The sequence below is a fragment of the Aethalodelphis obliquidens genome, unplaced genomic scaffold (assembly GCF_003676395.1).
Source record: "Aethalodelphis obliquidens isolate GAN/ISIS:26980383/991018 unplaced genomic scaffold, ASM367639v1 scaffold47, whole genome shotgun sequence".
Classification (NCBI taxonomy): domain Eukaryota; kingdom Metazoa; phylum Chordata; class Mammalia; order Artiodactyla; family Delphinidae; genus Aethalodelphis; species Aethalodelphis obliquidens.
Window position 1 is genome coordinate 7508666 of NW_020837991.1, and position 18696 is coordinate 7527361.

An 18696-nucleotide genomic window follows, 5' to 3' on the forward strand; every position below is an offset into this window, starting at 1 on the left:
GTGTGTGTGTGTGTGTGTGTGTGTGTGTGTGTGTGTGTGTGTGTGTGACCAGGACCCTTAGGGGGAAAGAGCAGAGACCAGCCCTAAGAGTTACCTACAAATTAAGCTAAGAACAATAGTGCTTTCCAAGTGTGTTTAAATATACTCAGTTTCACTTCAGTATTGGGAGAAAAAAAATGGTTTCCTGGAACAGTAAGATTGGTAACAACGGGGTAAACAATTTTGCTGCAGGATGTATCAGATCCTTTATTTTGCTAAAGTGTATGGTATACTCTAAGAGAAAAATCTATTTCCTAATTTCTCTTGACCTCAGGGCATTGTCTGGAACTAGTGTCTCTTAGAATACAAATCAGAAAAGTCTGCTCTAGTAAATAAATGAAGGTCTTGTTGAGTGGAAACTATAATGTGCAGGGGAGAACGTCAATCATTGTTGAAGCTTCATCTGGATCTAGGAGGAGAGGTTACAAGCACAGACTGTACTCAGTCTTCCAATATCAGACTGCCGTAGGTGAGCATATTAGAAGGATTTTCATTAAACTCCTAATGTTATCAAAACTATCTGCATTGTTTGCAGAGTTAAATCTGCAGCCAGGATAGGCCTGTGGTTTTTTAATTCAAACAATGAGTGAGCATGATGTGTGGCAGACAGGGAGTGATTCACAAAGCAGCCAGAGAACGAAACTAGAGATAGCTCCTCTAGTTTTACTTTATGTAATAATTACCTTCTGTTTCTTTATGATGAATTCTTTTTTTTCCTCAGAAGTTAACACTTAATTCTGATGTTTAAACAAAAATGTTGCACTGAAAATTTTCAGAAGTTTTGGTTATTTTTTGAAGCTACTAAAGTCTATTAAACATTGATTATTATAAAATAATGTTAAGAACATATATCACTTGTGAGTTTGTTTTTCCTTTACAAGAAGAATATACTATCTGGTAAGCCAACTATTTTTTTTCTCAGCTGTAAACAGAGGTATGGTTTGGACACTTTACATATAATCCTCTTAACAAATCTAGGTATTATTCTTCCTTCTTTGGGGAGATTGTGACTTATCTATATTGACACAACTTTTTGGTGGTGAAGTAAGGAACCATGGCAGATATGTTCTACAGACATCCATATTTAAATATTTGAAATACAAACAAAATGGCTAGAACCAGAGCAGTAGTGGAGTGCAGTTATAGTTACCATGGAAGATGTATCTACTTTATCACCTTATTCTTTTTCCATTATCAATCAGTCAGCCAGCTTTGGAATAATGATTCTAAACGTACAGTGTGTATTAGAGTCATCATACATCCTTGTTAAAAATTCAGGTTCCTCAGGCTCAAAAGAAGGAATTCTGATTCTATAGATCTAGGGTGCATTGGAATAATAACATTATATGCTTCCGAAGCCAGAGCTCACAGATAATTTCAGTGGAAAGTGTAGGCAGACCAGAATCTCAAGTTTTACTTAAAAACAAAAAAGTCACAAAACCCTTCAAACATTAAATAAAATAATGTATCTGAAGTGTTTAACATACTGAGGTGACATAGAGAAGTCATAGCAAAAGTTAGTTCCTTTTCTGTTGAAGTATTTATTGACCACTGGCTACATAAGACTCATGTTTTCTTTCTGGGCCTGTTAGCCATATAAGTGGGATATAGACTTGGGGTGGCCTTTGCAGAACTTACGGTTTTCCTGGGAAAGCCTGGGGCTGTAGAAGGACATAGCTCTTCCTTCCAGCATCTTCCCCATTCTTTAGTGGGTGAGGCTTGTACTGTTCTTTCTTTCACACTCTCTGTCTACTATATCTGTGATGTATCCAGAGTCTGACCCCCGTTCAGTCCTTCCTTTGCCCCCACCCTGACCCCAACTAGCTGTTCTTCCTCCCATGCAGTCTGCTTTCACAGGGTAGCCAAACCACCTTATTAAAGGATGTCAGCGGTCAGATCATGCTTCCTCGGCTCAACACCCTCCATTCTTCCCATGTCACACAGAAATAGAGCCAAAGTCATTAGCTTTTTAGATGTCTGGCCCAATGCCTCTCTGAATTCATCTTCAGCTTCCCCTAGCTCCCTCTGTTTCAACCATGCCATTTTCCTTGCTGTTCTTAGATTAGGCCCCCACCAACCCCATCTCAAGGCTGGAGCATTTGATTTTTTCTATGACTCAAATGCATCTTCTCAGACACCTGAATGGCTCACTCCTTCATGTTTTTTTTTTTTTTTGGCCATGCCATGTGGCTTGTGGGATCTTAGTTCCTGGACCAGGGATCGAACCTGTGCCCCCTGCAATGGAAGCATGGAGTCATAACCACTGGACAACCAGGGAATAACCACCCTTGCATCCTCTTAAAAGTCTGGGCCAAGTGTCATATTTTAGCAAATCACTCTCTGACACCCTTATTTAAAATTAACTCCTCTACCTCTGGCACTCTCTATTCCTTTCCTTAGATGCTCTGCTCTCCTAGTAATTATCACTTATATTAGATACTATATAGTTTACTTATTTATTTGCCTAATTGTTATTTCTTCTCCCTCTCCCCAGTAGAGAACAAGGTTAGGGATTAAGCAAATAAGAATAGGGATTATTTTGTTGTCGTTGGTTTAATTGACTGGCATGTCACTAGCACATACAATAGAACCAAACACATAGTTATCACACAATAGATGTATGAATGCATAAAGAAATAGATGAATGGCAATGAATGCTGAATTATAATAAATAAAATCAATGAATTGTTAAAAATAGCATTTACTGCTATCTAGTATATTCCAGATACTATATTCAACATTTTGTGCAAATTATTTCTTTTACTCTTAACAGCAATCCTTTAGGGTAAGTATTTGAGGTAAGTATTGCAAGGTAGGCATTTAGAGGAAAATTAGGCTCAAGAGTGCTAAATATCTTTTGTACTTAAGTAGTAAAGAAAGTACTGGAATGAAGACCCATCTGGTTCCAGTGCATACACTGGCTTTTCTGGAGGAAGTATATCCTTAGGTATACTTTTCTAAGTAAGTATCTTTACTTAAGATATCCTTAATATCCTTAGAGATAGCATAGTTAGATTGTACAGTCATGGAAAGGCAAGATCTAAATCTTCTCGTTCCATACATTTCTTTAATTGACTTTAGCAGAAGCTGCATATTTGGGCTAAAAAGTCAGTGTCCCATTAAATCATGTTCATGAGACCTTATGTATTTTTAGATAATATTGCCAAAGACATTTTATTAACTACAAATTTTGTACATTGCTACACCTCGTGGAGTGTGAAAACCCTGTCATTAACAAATCTGCACCTCCATTTAGCATTAATTAGGAGAGAAAAGCTTTAATGTCATCTGAAGATTGTTGTAGAAACTTGTAGTTGCTTCACTGTGCTTGATTGACTAAAGTTGGAGTATTAATATGTATTTACTTAATATTTCTTATAATATATCATCAAGGGCCTATAAATTATGCCTTGTGAATCTCATGTAGGTTTGACTGACTGGCCTTGCCCATCCATATGGCAATATTCTAACTGACCTGTCTTCAAATATGCTAGGTTAATGCTCATTAATATGTTTTCATATAAGTTTTCTCACACTTGAAATTCCTGCTTCTTTCCTCTATCTCCATCAAAATTTAGGGTTTTCCAAAGTCCAGCTGACACCTTCTTATTATTTACAGACTTTCTTTTTTGTTGTGTTTTTCTAGTTAACATCGATATCTTCCTTCTTTATTGTTAGTTACATATAATGCTTTCCCCCTCAGTCTACCTTCTATTCGTTCACATTTATTCATTGAACTTATGAATCCCTAACTCTATGTCAAGTCCAGAATACTTCTGGACGAAAACATGAATATGACATGATACCCACTCCTATGAAAGGTGCAGCTATTTGGCATGTGTTTAATTTTCTTCACTTAAACATTGCTTGAACATTTACAATGCTCTATATTCTTATATTTCAAACATAACGATAAATAAAATGTAGTCTTTGACCTTCAAGAGTCTACAGTCTGGGGCTTCCCTGGTGGCACAGTGGTTGGGGGTCTGCCTGCCAATGCAGGGGACACGGGTTCGTGCCCCGGTCCGGGAGGATGCCACATGCCACAGAGCGGCTGGGCCCGTGGGCCATGGCCGCTGAGCCTGTGCGGCCAAGAGCCTATGCACCACAGCAGAAAAAGCAAAAAAAAGGAAAACCCCACAAAAAAAAAAAAAAAAAAAAAAAAAAAAAAAAACACGAAGAAAAAGAGTCTACAGTCTAATGAGGGAGAAAAGCACATAAGCTGATGATCACAATATGATGTGCCCAGTACTATATTTGAAATATAGTGCAATGCCAGAGAAGGGATGAAGAACGCATGATCCATTTGGGAAAGGTCAGGCCAAGAAAGAAAAGAAAGATGAGATGATACTTGAGCTGAACCTTAAGGAATCATAAGAGTAAGGCCAACCAGGGCTGACCAGGATGGGATGGTTTCACAGGCTGAGAAATAGATTGCTTTAGTTTTTTTCTTTCCAACCTTAAGAGGTGTCAAGAACCATGGTCTATCTTAAATGGTAGCACAATGTTAATTTCAATGGCAAGTACTCAATTACTATTTTCTGAGTGAATGCATTAACTGATGAACAGAAGTGCTATTTAGGTAAGGGACAGTTATACGCTATTCAAGACACTTGATTTCACTCTTTTGAAGATGTAGCTCACAAAACTAAGATGAAATTCCAGTCCCTACATGGGACCTGTGGGCAAAAATGGAAACGAGCAAACAAACAACAACAACAACTTTTACTTTCTGTTCCTCTATTGTGCTAACATGTGCTATGGAAAGAATGACAGAAGAAACTAAGAAATCAATATAATATTAGTTTTCCTAGTTTCTGACTGTTTAAGAAAACTCCTCTAACCTTTATTTAAAGTTTTATTTTCTCCCTTTAGTAACCCCCCAGGTGAGCTGATTTCTTTGTAGAGTAATAGTTTCCTGTCACCTGTGGGTTTTTCCTAGTGGGGTCAATTGCAGAGTAACCTCCTGTGACTACACAGGGACAGGGAAACAAATCTATTCCCAAACGCACTTGACACCACAAAGCCTTGAAAAAGACTCCAAGATGAGAACATGTCCCTAAAATACCTCACCATCATGTTACAGCCCTTTCACTTTTCCTGTGTGGCCTCAGTTCCTGCCCCAAGCTGTGAAGTCAGAAGGTGGAGTCTGGTTCTGGCTAAGGAGCTGATTACTTGTGCAGTCTGTAGCAAGGCACTTGACCTCGTCAGGTCTCAGCAAATCCTCATCTGCAAAACGAGGAATGAGTTGCTGAGGTTCTGACTATGAAATCGTACGAACATTTCTCTAAAAGATATCCCTAGTTTCCTCATTTCCTTGCATTCTCAGCCTGTCTCCCTGGCTTAGGTGTTAGGGGCATAACATCATTCAATTCTTTAAGACTTATCTTAAGTGTCTTTTCCTTTAGAAAGTCCATTGAGGCTCTCTGATATAATTTTCTTCCTTGGGGTCTCCTCAAAAACCTTTTGAGTACAGCTGTTCTTGTGTTATAATCCTGTGTCTCTTTGTACCCTCACCTCTGTTGTCAGCTCCTTAGATTAGGAAATCTGACCCTTCATCACATCCGGTATATCTATAACTTAGTAACTGCTCAGTAAATATTTTATATATGAGCAGGTGAATGGATATGGTGGTACCTGCACATTGAACATATATTACATACATTGTAACATCTGCCCAGTACAATACAAGAAGAAATATTTTATTTCCAGTTAGTTCCATTTTCAACTTTAGTATTATAATATTAGTGTTAATTTAGATAGTTATTTTTTTATTTCAGACTATACTCAACATGGGCCATTGGTCATTAATTTGTACAAAGATGTCTTTATTATCAAATTTCATATCAAAACTGTACCAGTTGAGCAAATTTCTGTGGACTTAAACTGTACACGTTGTATATTGCTTTCTAAGTTTTTTGTTTGTTTGGTTTCGGTTTTGGTTTTATAGAAGATGCTATGGATGATAAGGGAGAAGCAGCAAAGCTTTTTTTGTCTATCATATACCCAGTGAAGAGAGACCTCCCTTTTCTTGACACTTCAGTCCTACTTATCCTTCAGATCCCAGCTCAGGTGTCACCTCCACAGGGAATCTTTCCTTGACCTTCCAAATGAGGTGAAAAATCCCCATATTTCACATGACTCTTCTTTGTAGCAATCTTCACAAATGTAAGTTTACATATATTTGTCTGGTATTTGATTATTCTGTTTCCCCTCCTGGTTTTTGAGTTCCATGAGAATCTGTGTGTTCATTATATATTCAAAAATAAATAATAATATTAAGGTCCAACAAGCAACCAACTACTGAGAGTTCTTTATAAACAAAGCAAGTAACCATAAGCCATAATTCATTTGCAGAAATCTAGCTAAGAGAGAAAGTCAGTGGCACCAATTGGCTTAATGGCACAACAAGAATCCGATGTTCCCATTATGCTGACATTTTAAAATATGCTGACATTTAAAAATAAAGGGTATTACTAGAAAATGTAAGGCATGGTAAAGACCACAGATCAGGGGACGATTGTTATTGCAAAGATAGTTTGCTGTGTTTAAAGATCCCACAAGAAGGAATATATATCATGCCATGGCAGGGTAGGGGCAAACGGGAAATCACCAGGGCTGGTCGCGAGGTAGAGGGAGTGGGAAGAATTATGGGCAAGAGCCTTTATTGTCACTTCCAGAGGAACAAAACATGTGAGGCAAGGTAAGCAGGCTCTGGATCAGCTATTTGAATAATCTTACAGGCTCTAGGGCACAGGAGCTGTCTCTAGTTGTTTGGTACCTGACCCTAGGGTGATTAGTACAGGTGTATGGTGGCTGGAGTTTGAGGGCCTAATAAAGGAGGTGGCTGGGGGTGCGGACTCTAGGTTGAATGCTTTGTATCTGAAAACCATGCCCTCCTGTGAAGGGCTCCTCCTAAGGAGAAAGGGAGCCCAAACCAGGTGACTGAAGCATATTATCAGTTTTCCCAGAACAAGTGTCTGGCATATACTCGTAGGGCAGCTATTAAAGTATCAAGTTGACAGACTAGAAACGTGGTTAATATCCCATTGTCCACTAGAAATAAAGCCAAGTTGGTTGAAGGGCAACTGAGACATAACACCCAGACTCTCAATCAACTGGAAGTTTCCCTTTACATTTGCATGATGGGCATGGAGAGTATGTGAAACTTTTCATTTTATACTTTTTAAAACATTCACAAAACTATATACTGTGAAGAGAAGACACAAAATTCTATTTTGATTTCTTACCTTATTTAGTGCTCACAACATTACTGTGACATATAAAATCAATTTGGCAAATGAAGACACTAAAACTCAGTACAGTTATATGATGTACCCCCAATCTGTGCGGTAAGCAGCTAACAGAATTTACCAAGAAAGCCTGATTTTCCATAGCATTTTACCTTCTACATTCTGCTGTTGCAACCGAAAGGACAATGTATGTTTTCTTAGCCTAGAGAGCATCCTCTGCCTTCCATGAGTAGCACATTGATAGTGCTACATTAAATGAAAAGAGGATTCAAAGGAGTTTAACATATGAATGTTTAGAGTCCATCTGGGAGACAAGGTATATATGTGACTTTTATGGCTCCATCATCTGTGTTTTCCATATTGTAGAAGAGCAAAACCATATACTATCTTGAATGAGTGCTCATAATTTCTCTCTGTTTTAGAAATATCATTAAATGATGCTTGAAAGAGGAGGTGCAACTTGAGGAGCCTAAATTATCTCTAGTTTGGACAAAGGAATAAATCAACATTAATACAAGAATAAATCACCTGCATTAGAAATGAACAGGTACTAGAGCCTGGGTGTTAATAGAGAAGATTAAAACATGGAAAGAGAAAAGAGGACATGTAAAATATCTGTAGTCTGAATTTGGGAAGCAAGACTGGATTTTTACCTATGGAAATGACTAATACTGAATTTAAAGTTGTTGACACTGCTGCAATATAATCTCTCCACAACCGCAAACTTTCAGTAGAAAGAGCTAAAAAGCAGGGCTGATTGGAAAGGGGCCATTGGGGACCTAACCTTGACCTGACACACAGTTATGTATAGGGAGGATGAGAGGGAGGGAGACCTAAGAGGGAGGAGATATGGGAACATATGTATATGTATAACTGATTCACTTTGTTATAAAGCAGAAACTAACACACCATTGTAAAGCAATTATACTCCAATAAAGAAGTAAAAAAAAAAACTCAGAACCAGGATGAACGTAGAAACAGAAAATTCCTGGGAATATACAGAAAGTAGGAACATTTCTATAGGGGATGGAATGGGAGTGTGAACAATGCTCTGTAGACGTTAAGGGATGGGGACATTAACATCAGAGTTGCCCTATTTCACTATAACCTTGGCAACACATTCCATCAATTCTACAATGGATCTTAAATGCTTATCAGAAGAATTAAGTTCTCAGTTGCCCTTGACCTGCCAAATTTCTCCGAGACCTAAGCACTACATGAAAGAGAATATTAATAGGGCAATATGGAATTTCAGGTCATCTCAGCAGCATATCCTGAGAACTGGTCTATGAATATTTCCATCCTCCTTCACTAAAGCAAATGTCAGATGGAAGGAAAATCTTCACACTTATTTCTAGCAGACTAGAGACTCTGCCAAACCAGGCTGTCTGCTTCCTGAGGATAAGGACACTGTCTTAGTCATTGCTGAATCCTTACGGCCAAGCAGAATGGCAGGTGCCTGGCAGTAAAGCCAACACTGAATGGTGGTTGAACTGAATTATGTTAGGGTTGGATAGATTTGATCAAGTGACCAACTTTAAAGGGGGTTTGTCAGAGGTGGAATTAAATTCCTTCTGATTTACCTAAGTATAAATATACAAAACTTGATCTTCTTCTCTGACACTTTTATTCAAAAGACCATTTTAAAACTTATTCAAAGGTAGGCCAGACTCTCTGTTCTTCAAAGCTGTTTTTGTTGTTGTTTTAAATTTAATTTAATTCAAATATCACAATTGTTTCTGACTGTAATTTTAAAATTTCACAACCTATCCCTTCTTAGTGTATGAAGGGAGCTGTCAGTAATTACATACTATTCACTTCATCAATAGGTCTCAGTATTAGAAAGAAAAAGACATTTTATAATTGCTACTACTTTCTCCAAGCTTACAGACATTTCAAACAGTGGAGAGGCCAGTCACTTTTAACTGTTCAACAGTCGTGATTTTCTCTGGGCTGGCCATCATTTCATAATCTGCAGCCAGCCTGTTTGCTTAAAGAAAGATGGCTGTTCCACAGATAATTACCAGTCGAAGGTGGTTCTACGATTCTTCCTCTGTCACCATCTCATTAAATATGTTAACTTGCTTCCTAAATATACTACTAGTATTTCAGAATGGAATTAGTCTCTATTTTTATGATATTTGGGAAAATTTATAGAAAAGGGCTGTGGGGTCTGAACATGAATATTTAATTTATTTAAAAAAAAAAATATATATATAGGGACTTCCCTGGTGGTGCAGTGGTTAAGAATCTACCTGCCAATGCAGGGGACACGGGTTCGAGCTCTGGTCCAGGAAGATCCACATGCCATAGAGCAACTAAGCCCGTGTGCCACAACTACTGAGCCTGTGCTCTAGAGCCCACGAGCCACAACTACTGAGCCTGCATGCTGCAATTACTGAAGCCTGCTTGCCTACAGACCGTGCTCCTCAACAAGAGAAGCTACCTCAATGAGAAGCCCATGCTCCGCAAGGAAGAGTAGCCCCCGCTCACAACAACTAGAGAAAGCCCGTGCACAGCACTGAAGACCCAACACAGCCAAAAATAAATAAATAAATTTATTTTTAAAAATATATATAATATTTAAAGAGGCCATTTACTTTAAAGACACTATTTACTTTCAATTAGGAGCAGGTGTCACAAAAAGAATAGAGACACTTCTGCTTTAAAGCCAATTCATGCCACGCATTAGTCTGTGCACAAGTTGATTCATTGTCTGAATCTTGGTTTATCTATAAGAAAAGCAGGCCTAATAACTATTACATAATAATCGGTTTCTAAGACTCTATGAAGCACCAAGGTGATGTGTGAAGCAGTAAGAGGATGATCAGTAAGTGGTGACTAATATACTCATTAATTTCAAAAATGGGTTCATTTTGATTTACAAAATATCTTAGCTAATCTGGGTCAAATAATCTGTTTTTCTATGTGTCACATCTTTTACATAGACCAAAGTTATTGACAGAGCAGGAGGTTAGAACCACCGAGACAGAAAACTAATATTTATTGAGTACTGACTTCATACTGACCTCTTATTTTAAATACATTGTCATCATGTTGATCAAAAGTGATTCAAGGGCTTCCCTGGTGGCGCAGTGGTTGGGAGTCCACCTGCCGATGCAGGGGACGTGGGTTCGTGCCCCGGTCCGGGGGGGATCCCGCATGCCGCGGAGCGGCTGGGCCCGTGGGCCATAGCCGCTGAGCCTGCGCGTCCGGAGCCTGTGCTCCGCAACGGGAGAGGCCACAATGGTGGGAGGCCCGCATACCGCAAAAAAAAAAAAAAAAAAAAAAAGTGATTCAATATTGGATGTCCATCATTGTACTAAAAATCTTATCCCATTGACTCCTTACATAACCTTTTTTGTCTGTTTATCACATGAGAAAACTAAGGATTAATGCAGTTAAATTAATAGGAAGTTATTTTGGGATTTGAACCAAAGCTGCCTGATTAAGAAAATAAGTATGATTATTGCAACTAGAAATTTACTGAGAGAGTCCTCTCTGTCAAACACCCTTTTAAATTTTTTTATGTGAGTTACTCATTGGCTCCTTGTTAAAAAGTCATTTGATCTAATTATTATTGTGGTTAGCCTTATAGGTGAAGAAAATAAGGTACGGAGAAGGCAAGCAACATTGCCAAGGTCACACAGCTAGAAATGTTAGCTCAGGGAAGTAATCCCAAACATTCTGACTCCAAAATTAATAATAGTCAAGCAACATTGACTTCTCGGGGAAAGAGGCTAGCTTTAACACGTCATTTTGTGAAGGCTTTTCTGCCCCTAAATCTCTCCAAATCTATGCTGTCTCTAATCCCCAAAACTGAGTGATTAGATTCTTATACTTTTTCTTCTTAAAACATGAATACAGTGGCTGTATCAATTTACATTCCCACCAACAGTGAAAGAGGGTTCCCTTTTCTCCACACCCTCTCCAGCACTTATTGTTTGTAGACTTTTTTGATGATGGCCATTCTGACTGGCATAAGGTGATACCTCATTGTAGTTTTGATCTGCATTTCTCTAATAATTATCTTTTCATGTGCCTCTTGGCCATCTGTATGTCTTCTCTGGAGAAATGTCTATTTAGGTCTCCTGCCCATTTGTTGACTGGGTTGTTTTTTTGATATTGAGCTGCATGAGCTGTTTGTATATTTCAGAGATTAATCCCTCGTCAGTTGCTTTGTTTGCAAACCTAGATGGATAGGATGGTGGGGGTGGGGGGGAGGTCCAAGACGGAGGGGATATATGTATACATATAGCTGATTCACTTCGTTGTACAACAGAAACTAACACATTATAAAGCAACTATACCCAATAAAAATAAATATGAATATATTTTCAAGAGCTATATATAATAAGAACTATACTTCTAATGAATTAGCAAATAAGACCTCAGGAGTACAGGAAGGATGGCAGATGATAATGTGAAACCTGTCTGAGAACTCAGTGCAAAGTAAAGCAGTGTCTACAAGCTCAAATTTGCATCAGAATTACCTCTTATTCGCATGAGAATTTTGGCACATGTGATGAGGGTTAGCAAGGACAATGCTGAGTGGAGAGGGACTTTCTCTGGGCATGAGTCATGCCAAAGATCCCAGAGAGACATAGATCAAATCAAGAAATACATTTATATTAATTCTAGTGGACGAGGTTGGGTGCAAAGGATTAGTGGGCATGCTGTTTCTGTAAATGTTTTTCTAAAATAAAAATAAATAAGAGCAAGGGGCGGAAATCTATGATGCCTACCTCCTGGACACCACTTCAAACAGCCATATTTACAGCCTTGACTTTTTTTTCTGAAGCAGACAGGAAGCAGGATTGGCCTAATCAGTACATTTCAAGGGTCATTATAATTATCAATTATAAAAGGAGTTCTATAATTTTCTTTATTAACAGACAAAGAAATAGGCAGAGTAAGTTTAAAATCTCTGCTTAAAGGAGGGTAGAACTGAGTGAGCAATGGTACAGCTCTGTTAATGCCTGAATTTTACCCCCGTGAGTTTAATTTTACTGATTTTACACAAAGACCCTTTAAACTGTAAACACTGAAAAAATGTCTCTTTATGTCACATTATTAACCCCACAGAGCTGCTTATGTGAGCCCAGAATGGAGCAAGAGAGAGCTGGGTTTATGCTGGGCCTTTTTCACATTAAAGGATTTCAGAATGATTTTGGGAATTGCCAATTTAGAGTTTAGGTCTTTAGCCGCAGAGAAACAGGATGAGCTGTAAAGGAATTGAATCAGGCATGGATGTCAAGAAGTGATTGTACAGATGGAATCCAATATATACAATTCAATACATATTACCTGACCGTCTAGCAAAAGACTGTTTGCACTGCACCAGATACAGAGGAGAAAAGGTTTGGACAACCCATTAGGACACAGTGTAGAGCTCAGGCTGCCAGAAAACCTTGCTACCCAGCCTGGAGTGAGCTCCCTTCCCTCTTCTGAATGCATTCAGCATTGTATCACTACAGTTGTTTGTTTTTTTTTTTTTCCTGCAACTAATTACATACACACCCTTTACATCTCCTTTTTATTTCTCTCTTTTTAAATCTAAGTCTAGACTAGGGGGCTTAAATTTAAGACTTATGAGTTGAATATAATCTACTGACTTATTTTGTTTAGCTGATACAGGGTTTGTTTGTTTCAGTTGGAGTGCTATTAAGTGGAAAAACCATTCTTCATTTATAACATCATCCTTATTGTTCCACTGTGTTCCATCCCCTAATCCCTGAAGATGTGTGAGTTTGCATCTCCCAAGAGATTGCAAACTCCTTTATACGAGTTACATTTATGGATTTTAAGCTTATCATTTTAACTGTTCTTTAGCGTGGCACTGGCATTAAGTATATTCTCATTGTTGGGCGACCATCACCACCATCCACCTCCAGAACATTTTCATCTTCCCAAACTGAAGCTGTGTACCTATTAAACACAACGACTCATGCCTCCTTTCTCCAGACCCTGGCAACCAGCATTCTACTTTCTGTCTATGTGATTCTTACTACTCTAGGTACCTCAAATAAGTGGAATCAACATAAATAGTTGTACCATTGTGACTGGCATATTTCATATATAATAATACCCTGACAATTCATTGATTCTGGAGAATGTATAAGAACTGTGTTACATTTTTAGGCTGAAAAAACCCTATTGCTTTATATATGATATTTTATTTATCCATTCATCGGTCGATGGCATTTGTGAGTTGCATCTATCTTTTGGCCACTGAGAATAATGCTGCTATATACACAAGTGTACAAATATCTATTTGAGTCCCTGTGTTGAATTCTTTTGGGGATACACCCAGAAAGAAAATTACTGGATAATATGGTAATTCTATGTTTAATTTTATGAGGAATCTCCATATGGTTTCCCATAGCAGCCACACCATTTTACATTTCCATTAGCAGTGCACAAGGATGCCAGACACTCCACAGGCTCACCAAAACCTATCTTCTGTTGTTTTTGTAATAGCCATCCATCCCAGTGGGCATGAAGTTATATTTCATTGCAGTTTTGATTACATTTTCCTAATGATTATTAATGTTGAACATCTTTTCATGTGTTTGCCAGCCATTTGTATACATTCTTTGGAGAAATGGCTATTCACGTCCTTTGCCCACTTTTGAATTGGGTTGTTTATTGTTGTTGAGTTTTAGGAGTCTTCTGTACATACTGGATATTGTTCCCTAGTGGATACACAAACTCAAATCCTTGAAGTGCTTTTTAAATCTGCTGATAGCGTTCTTTAAGGTGCAAACATTTTAAATTTTAATGACCTCCCCTTTGTCTATCTTTTTCTTTTGTCGTCTGTGCCTATGTTGTCAATCATTACCAAACCCAACGTCATGAAGCTTTTCCCCTGTTTTAGTCTAAGAGGTTTATAGTTTTAGTTCTTACATCTAAATGTAATCCATTTTCAGTTGATTTTTGTATATTACATAAGGTAAGGGCCCAACTTAATTATTTTACATGTGGATATCCAGTTTTTCCAGCACCATTTATTAAAAATAAAGACCATTTAAGACCAATCCCCATTGAATGGTCATAAAACTTTTTGATGAGAATCATTTTTCCATTACTGTGAGGTTTTATTTCTGGGCTCTCTATTGTATACCATTGGTCTACAGGTCTTCTTGGTACCAGCATCATACTCTTTTGATTACCACAGCTTTGTAGAAGGTTAAGAAACAGGAAGTGTGAGGCCTCCAACTTTGTTACTTTTTAAAATTGTTTTGGCTACTCATGATTCCTTGAGATTACATACGAATTTTAGGATGGATATTTATATTTCTGCAAAAAAATAATTTTGATATGTTTAGCATTGAATATAGAGATCATTTCGGTTCTATTGACATTTAATGAATTTAAGTCTTCTAACCCATGAACACAGAATGTTTTTTCTTTTATTGGTGTCTTTTAAAATTTCAATCAACAATATTTTGTAGTTTTCAGTACATATGTCTGCCTCCTTGGTTAAGTTTACCCCTAAGAATTTTATTCTTGCTGATGCTTTGTAAATGGAGTTGTTTTCTTAATTTTATGTTTGGATGTTTCACTTTTAGTGTATAGAAAGGAAACTGAACTTTGCGTGTTGATTTTGTGCCCTGTAATTTTATAGAATTTACCTCTAACAGTTGTGTGTCTGTGGGTGTGTGTGTGTAATCTCTAGAGTTTTCTACATATATGATCATGTAGTTTACAAACAGAGATAACTTTACCTTTTCCCGTCCAAATTGAATTTTTTACAAATTTCTTTTTCTTGCCTACTTGATCTGGCTAGGCCTTCTAGTACTATGTTAAAAAAAACTGGAAAAGCAGGAACCATTGTCTTTTTCCTGATCTTAGGGAAATCATTTTTCAATCTTGTGTATAATGTTGGCTGTGGCTTTTTCCAAACTGTCCTTTATTGCGTTAAGGAACTTTTCTTTTATTCTGGGTATATTGTATTTTTATCAGAAGAGAGTGTTGAATTTTGTCAAATGTTGTTAGATCCAATTGGTTACAGTCCTCTATATCCTTACTGATATTCTATCTAGTTGGTCTATCCATTATGGAAAGGAGTAGTTCCCTTGTACTATTGTATAGCTATTATCATTTAATTTCATCATATAGGTTGGAACTTTAATGTTTGGTATATGTATTTTTTAATTCTTATATCTTTTTGGTGAACTTATCCTTTTATCATTATAGAATGTCATTCTCTGTCTCATGTTACAGGTTTATTTTTTTGAAGTTTTGAATTTTATTTTATTTATTTTTTTTATAGAGCAAGTTCTTATTAGTCATCTATTTTATACATATTAGTGTATATATGTCAATCCCAATCTCCCAATTCATCACACCCCCACCCCCACCCCCTGCCGCTTTCCCTGCTTGGTGTCCATACATTTGTTCTCTACATCTGTGTCTCAATTTCTGCCCTGCAAACCGGTTCATCTGTACCATTTTTCTAGGTTCCACATATATGCCTTAATATACGATATTTATTTTTCCCTTGCTGACTTACTTCACTCTGTATGACAGTCTCTAGATCCATCCATGTCTCTACAAATGACCCAATTTTGTTCCGTTTTACGGCTGAGTAATATTCTGTTGTTTATATGTACCACATGTTCTTTATCCATTCATCTGTTGATGGGCATTTAGGTTGCTTCCATGACCTGGCTACTGTAAATAGTGCTGCAATGAACACTGGTGTACATGTGTCTTTTTGAATTATGGTTTTCTCTGGGTATATGTCCAATAGTGGGATTGCTGGGTCACATGGTAATTCTAGTTTTAGTTTTTTAAGGGACCTCCATACTGTTCTCCATAGTGGATATATCAATTTACATTCCCACCAACAGTGCAAGAGGGTTCCCATTTCTCCACACTCTCTCCAGCATTTGTTGTTTGTAGATTTTCTGATGATGCCCATTCTAACTGGTGTGAGGTGATACCTCATTGCAGATTTGATTTGCATTTCTCTAATAATTAGTGATATTGAGCAGCTTTTCATATGCGTCTTGGCCATCTGTATGTTTTCTTAGGAGAAATGTCTAGCTTTTCTGTCCATTTTTGGATTGAGGTGTTTGCTTTTTTTAATATTGAGCTGCATGAGCTGTTTATATATTTTGGAGACTAATCCTCTGTCCGTTGATTCATTTGCAAATATTTTCTCCCATTTTGAGGGTTGTCTTTTCATCTTGTTTATGGTTTCCTTTACTGTGCAAAAGCTTTTAAGTTTCATTACATCCCATTTGTTTATTTTTGTTTCTATTTCCATTACTCTAGGAGGTGGTCAAAAAAGATCTTGTTGTGATTTATGTCAAAGAGTGTTCTTCCTATGTTTTCTTCTAAGAGTTTTATAGTGTCCGGTCTTACATTTAGGTCTCTAGTCCATTTTGAGTTTATTTTTCTGTATGGTGTTAGGGAGTGTTCTAATTGCATTCTTTTACATGTAGCTGTCCAGTTTTCCCAGCACCACTTACTGAAGTGGAGGTCTTTTCTCCATTGTAACTTCTTGCCTCCTTTGTCATAAATTAGTTGACCACGTCTGCATGGCTTTATCTCTGGGCTTTCTATCCTGTTCCATTGATCTATATTTCTGTTTTTGTGCCAGTACCATACTGTCTTGATTACTGTAGCTTTATAGTATAGTTTGAAGTCAGGGAGTCTGATTCCTCCAGCTCCATTTTTTCCCTCAAGACTGCTTTGGCTATTCCGGGTCTTTTTGTGTCTCCATACAGATTTTAAGACTTTTTGTTCTAGTTCTGTAAAAAAATGCCATTGGTAATTTGATAGGGATTGCATTGCAACTGTAGATTGCTTTGGGTAGTATAGTCATTTTCACAATATTGATTCTTCCAATCCAAGAACATGGTATATCTCTCCATCTGTTGGTATCATCTTTAATTTCTTTCATCAGTGGCTTATAGTTTTCTGCACACAGGTCTTTTGTCTCCCTCGGCAGGTTTATTCCTAGGTATTTTATTCTTTTTGTTGCAATGGTAAATGGGAGTGTTTTCTTAATTTCTCTTTCATCATTAGTGTACAGGAATGCAAGAGATTTCTATGCATTAATTTTGTATCCTGCAACTTTACCAAATTCATTGATTAGCTCTAGTAGTTTTCTGGTGGCATCTTTAGGATTCTCTATGTATAGTATCATGTCATCTGCAAAGAGTGACAGTTTTACTTCTTTTCCAATTTGTATTTCTTTTTCTTCTCTGATAGCCCTGGCTAGACCTTCCAAAACTATGTTGAATAATAGTGGTGAGAGTGGACATCCTTGTCTTGTTCCTGATCTTAGAGTAAATGCTTTCAGTTTTTCATCATTGAGAATGAAGTTTGCTCTGGGTTTGTCATATATGGCCTTCATTATATTGAGGTAGCTTCCCTCTATGCCCACTTTCTGGAGAGTTTTTATCATAAATGGGTGTTGAATTTTTTCAAAACCTTTTCCTGCATCTATTGAGATGATCATACGGTTTTTATTCTTCAATTTGTTAATATGGTGTATCACATTGATTGATTTGCTTATATTGAAGAATTCCTGCATTCCTGGGATAAACCCCACTTGATCATGGTGTACGGTACTTTTAATGTGTTGTTGGATTCTGTTTGCTAGTATTTTGTTGAGGATTTTTGCATCTATATTCATCAGTGATACTGGTCTGTAATTTTCTCTTTTTTTGTAGTATCTTTGTCTGGTTTTGGTATCAGGGTGATGGCGGCCTCATAGAATGAGTTTGGGAGTGTTCCTTCCTCTGCAATTTTTTGTAAGAGTTTGAGAAGGATGGGTGTTAGCTCTTCTCTAAATGTTTGATAGAATTCACCTGTGAAGCCATCTGGTCCTGGACTTTTGTTTGTTGGAAGATGATTGATCTGTTCATATTTTCTGTTTCTTCCTGGTTCAGTCTTGGAAGGTTATACCTTTCTAAGAATTTGTCCATTACTTCCATGTTGTCCATTTCATTGGCATAGAGTTGCTTGTAATAGTCTCTTAGGATGCTTTGTATTTCTGCTGTGTCTGTTGTAACTTCTCCTTTTTCATTTCTAATTTTATTGAGCTGAGTCCTCTCCCTCTTTTTCTTGATGAGTCTGGCTAATGGTTTATCAATTTTGTTTACCTTCTCAAAGAACCAGCTGTTAGTTTTATTGATCTTTGCTATTGTTTTCTTTGTTTCTATTTCATTATTTCTGCTCTGATCTTTATGATTTCTTTCCTTCTGCTAACTTTAGGTTTTGTTTGTTCTTCTTTCTCTAGTTCCTTTAGGTGTAAGGTTAGATTGTTTACTTCAGATTTTTCTTGTTTCTTGAGGTAGGCTTGTATAGCTATAAACTTCCCTCTTAGAACTGCTTTTGCTGCATCACATAGGTTTTGGATCATCGTGTTTTCATTGTCATTTGTCTC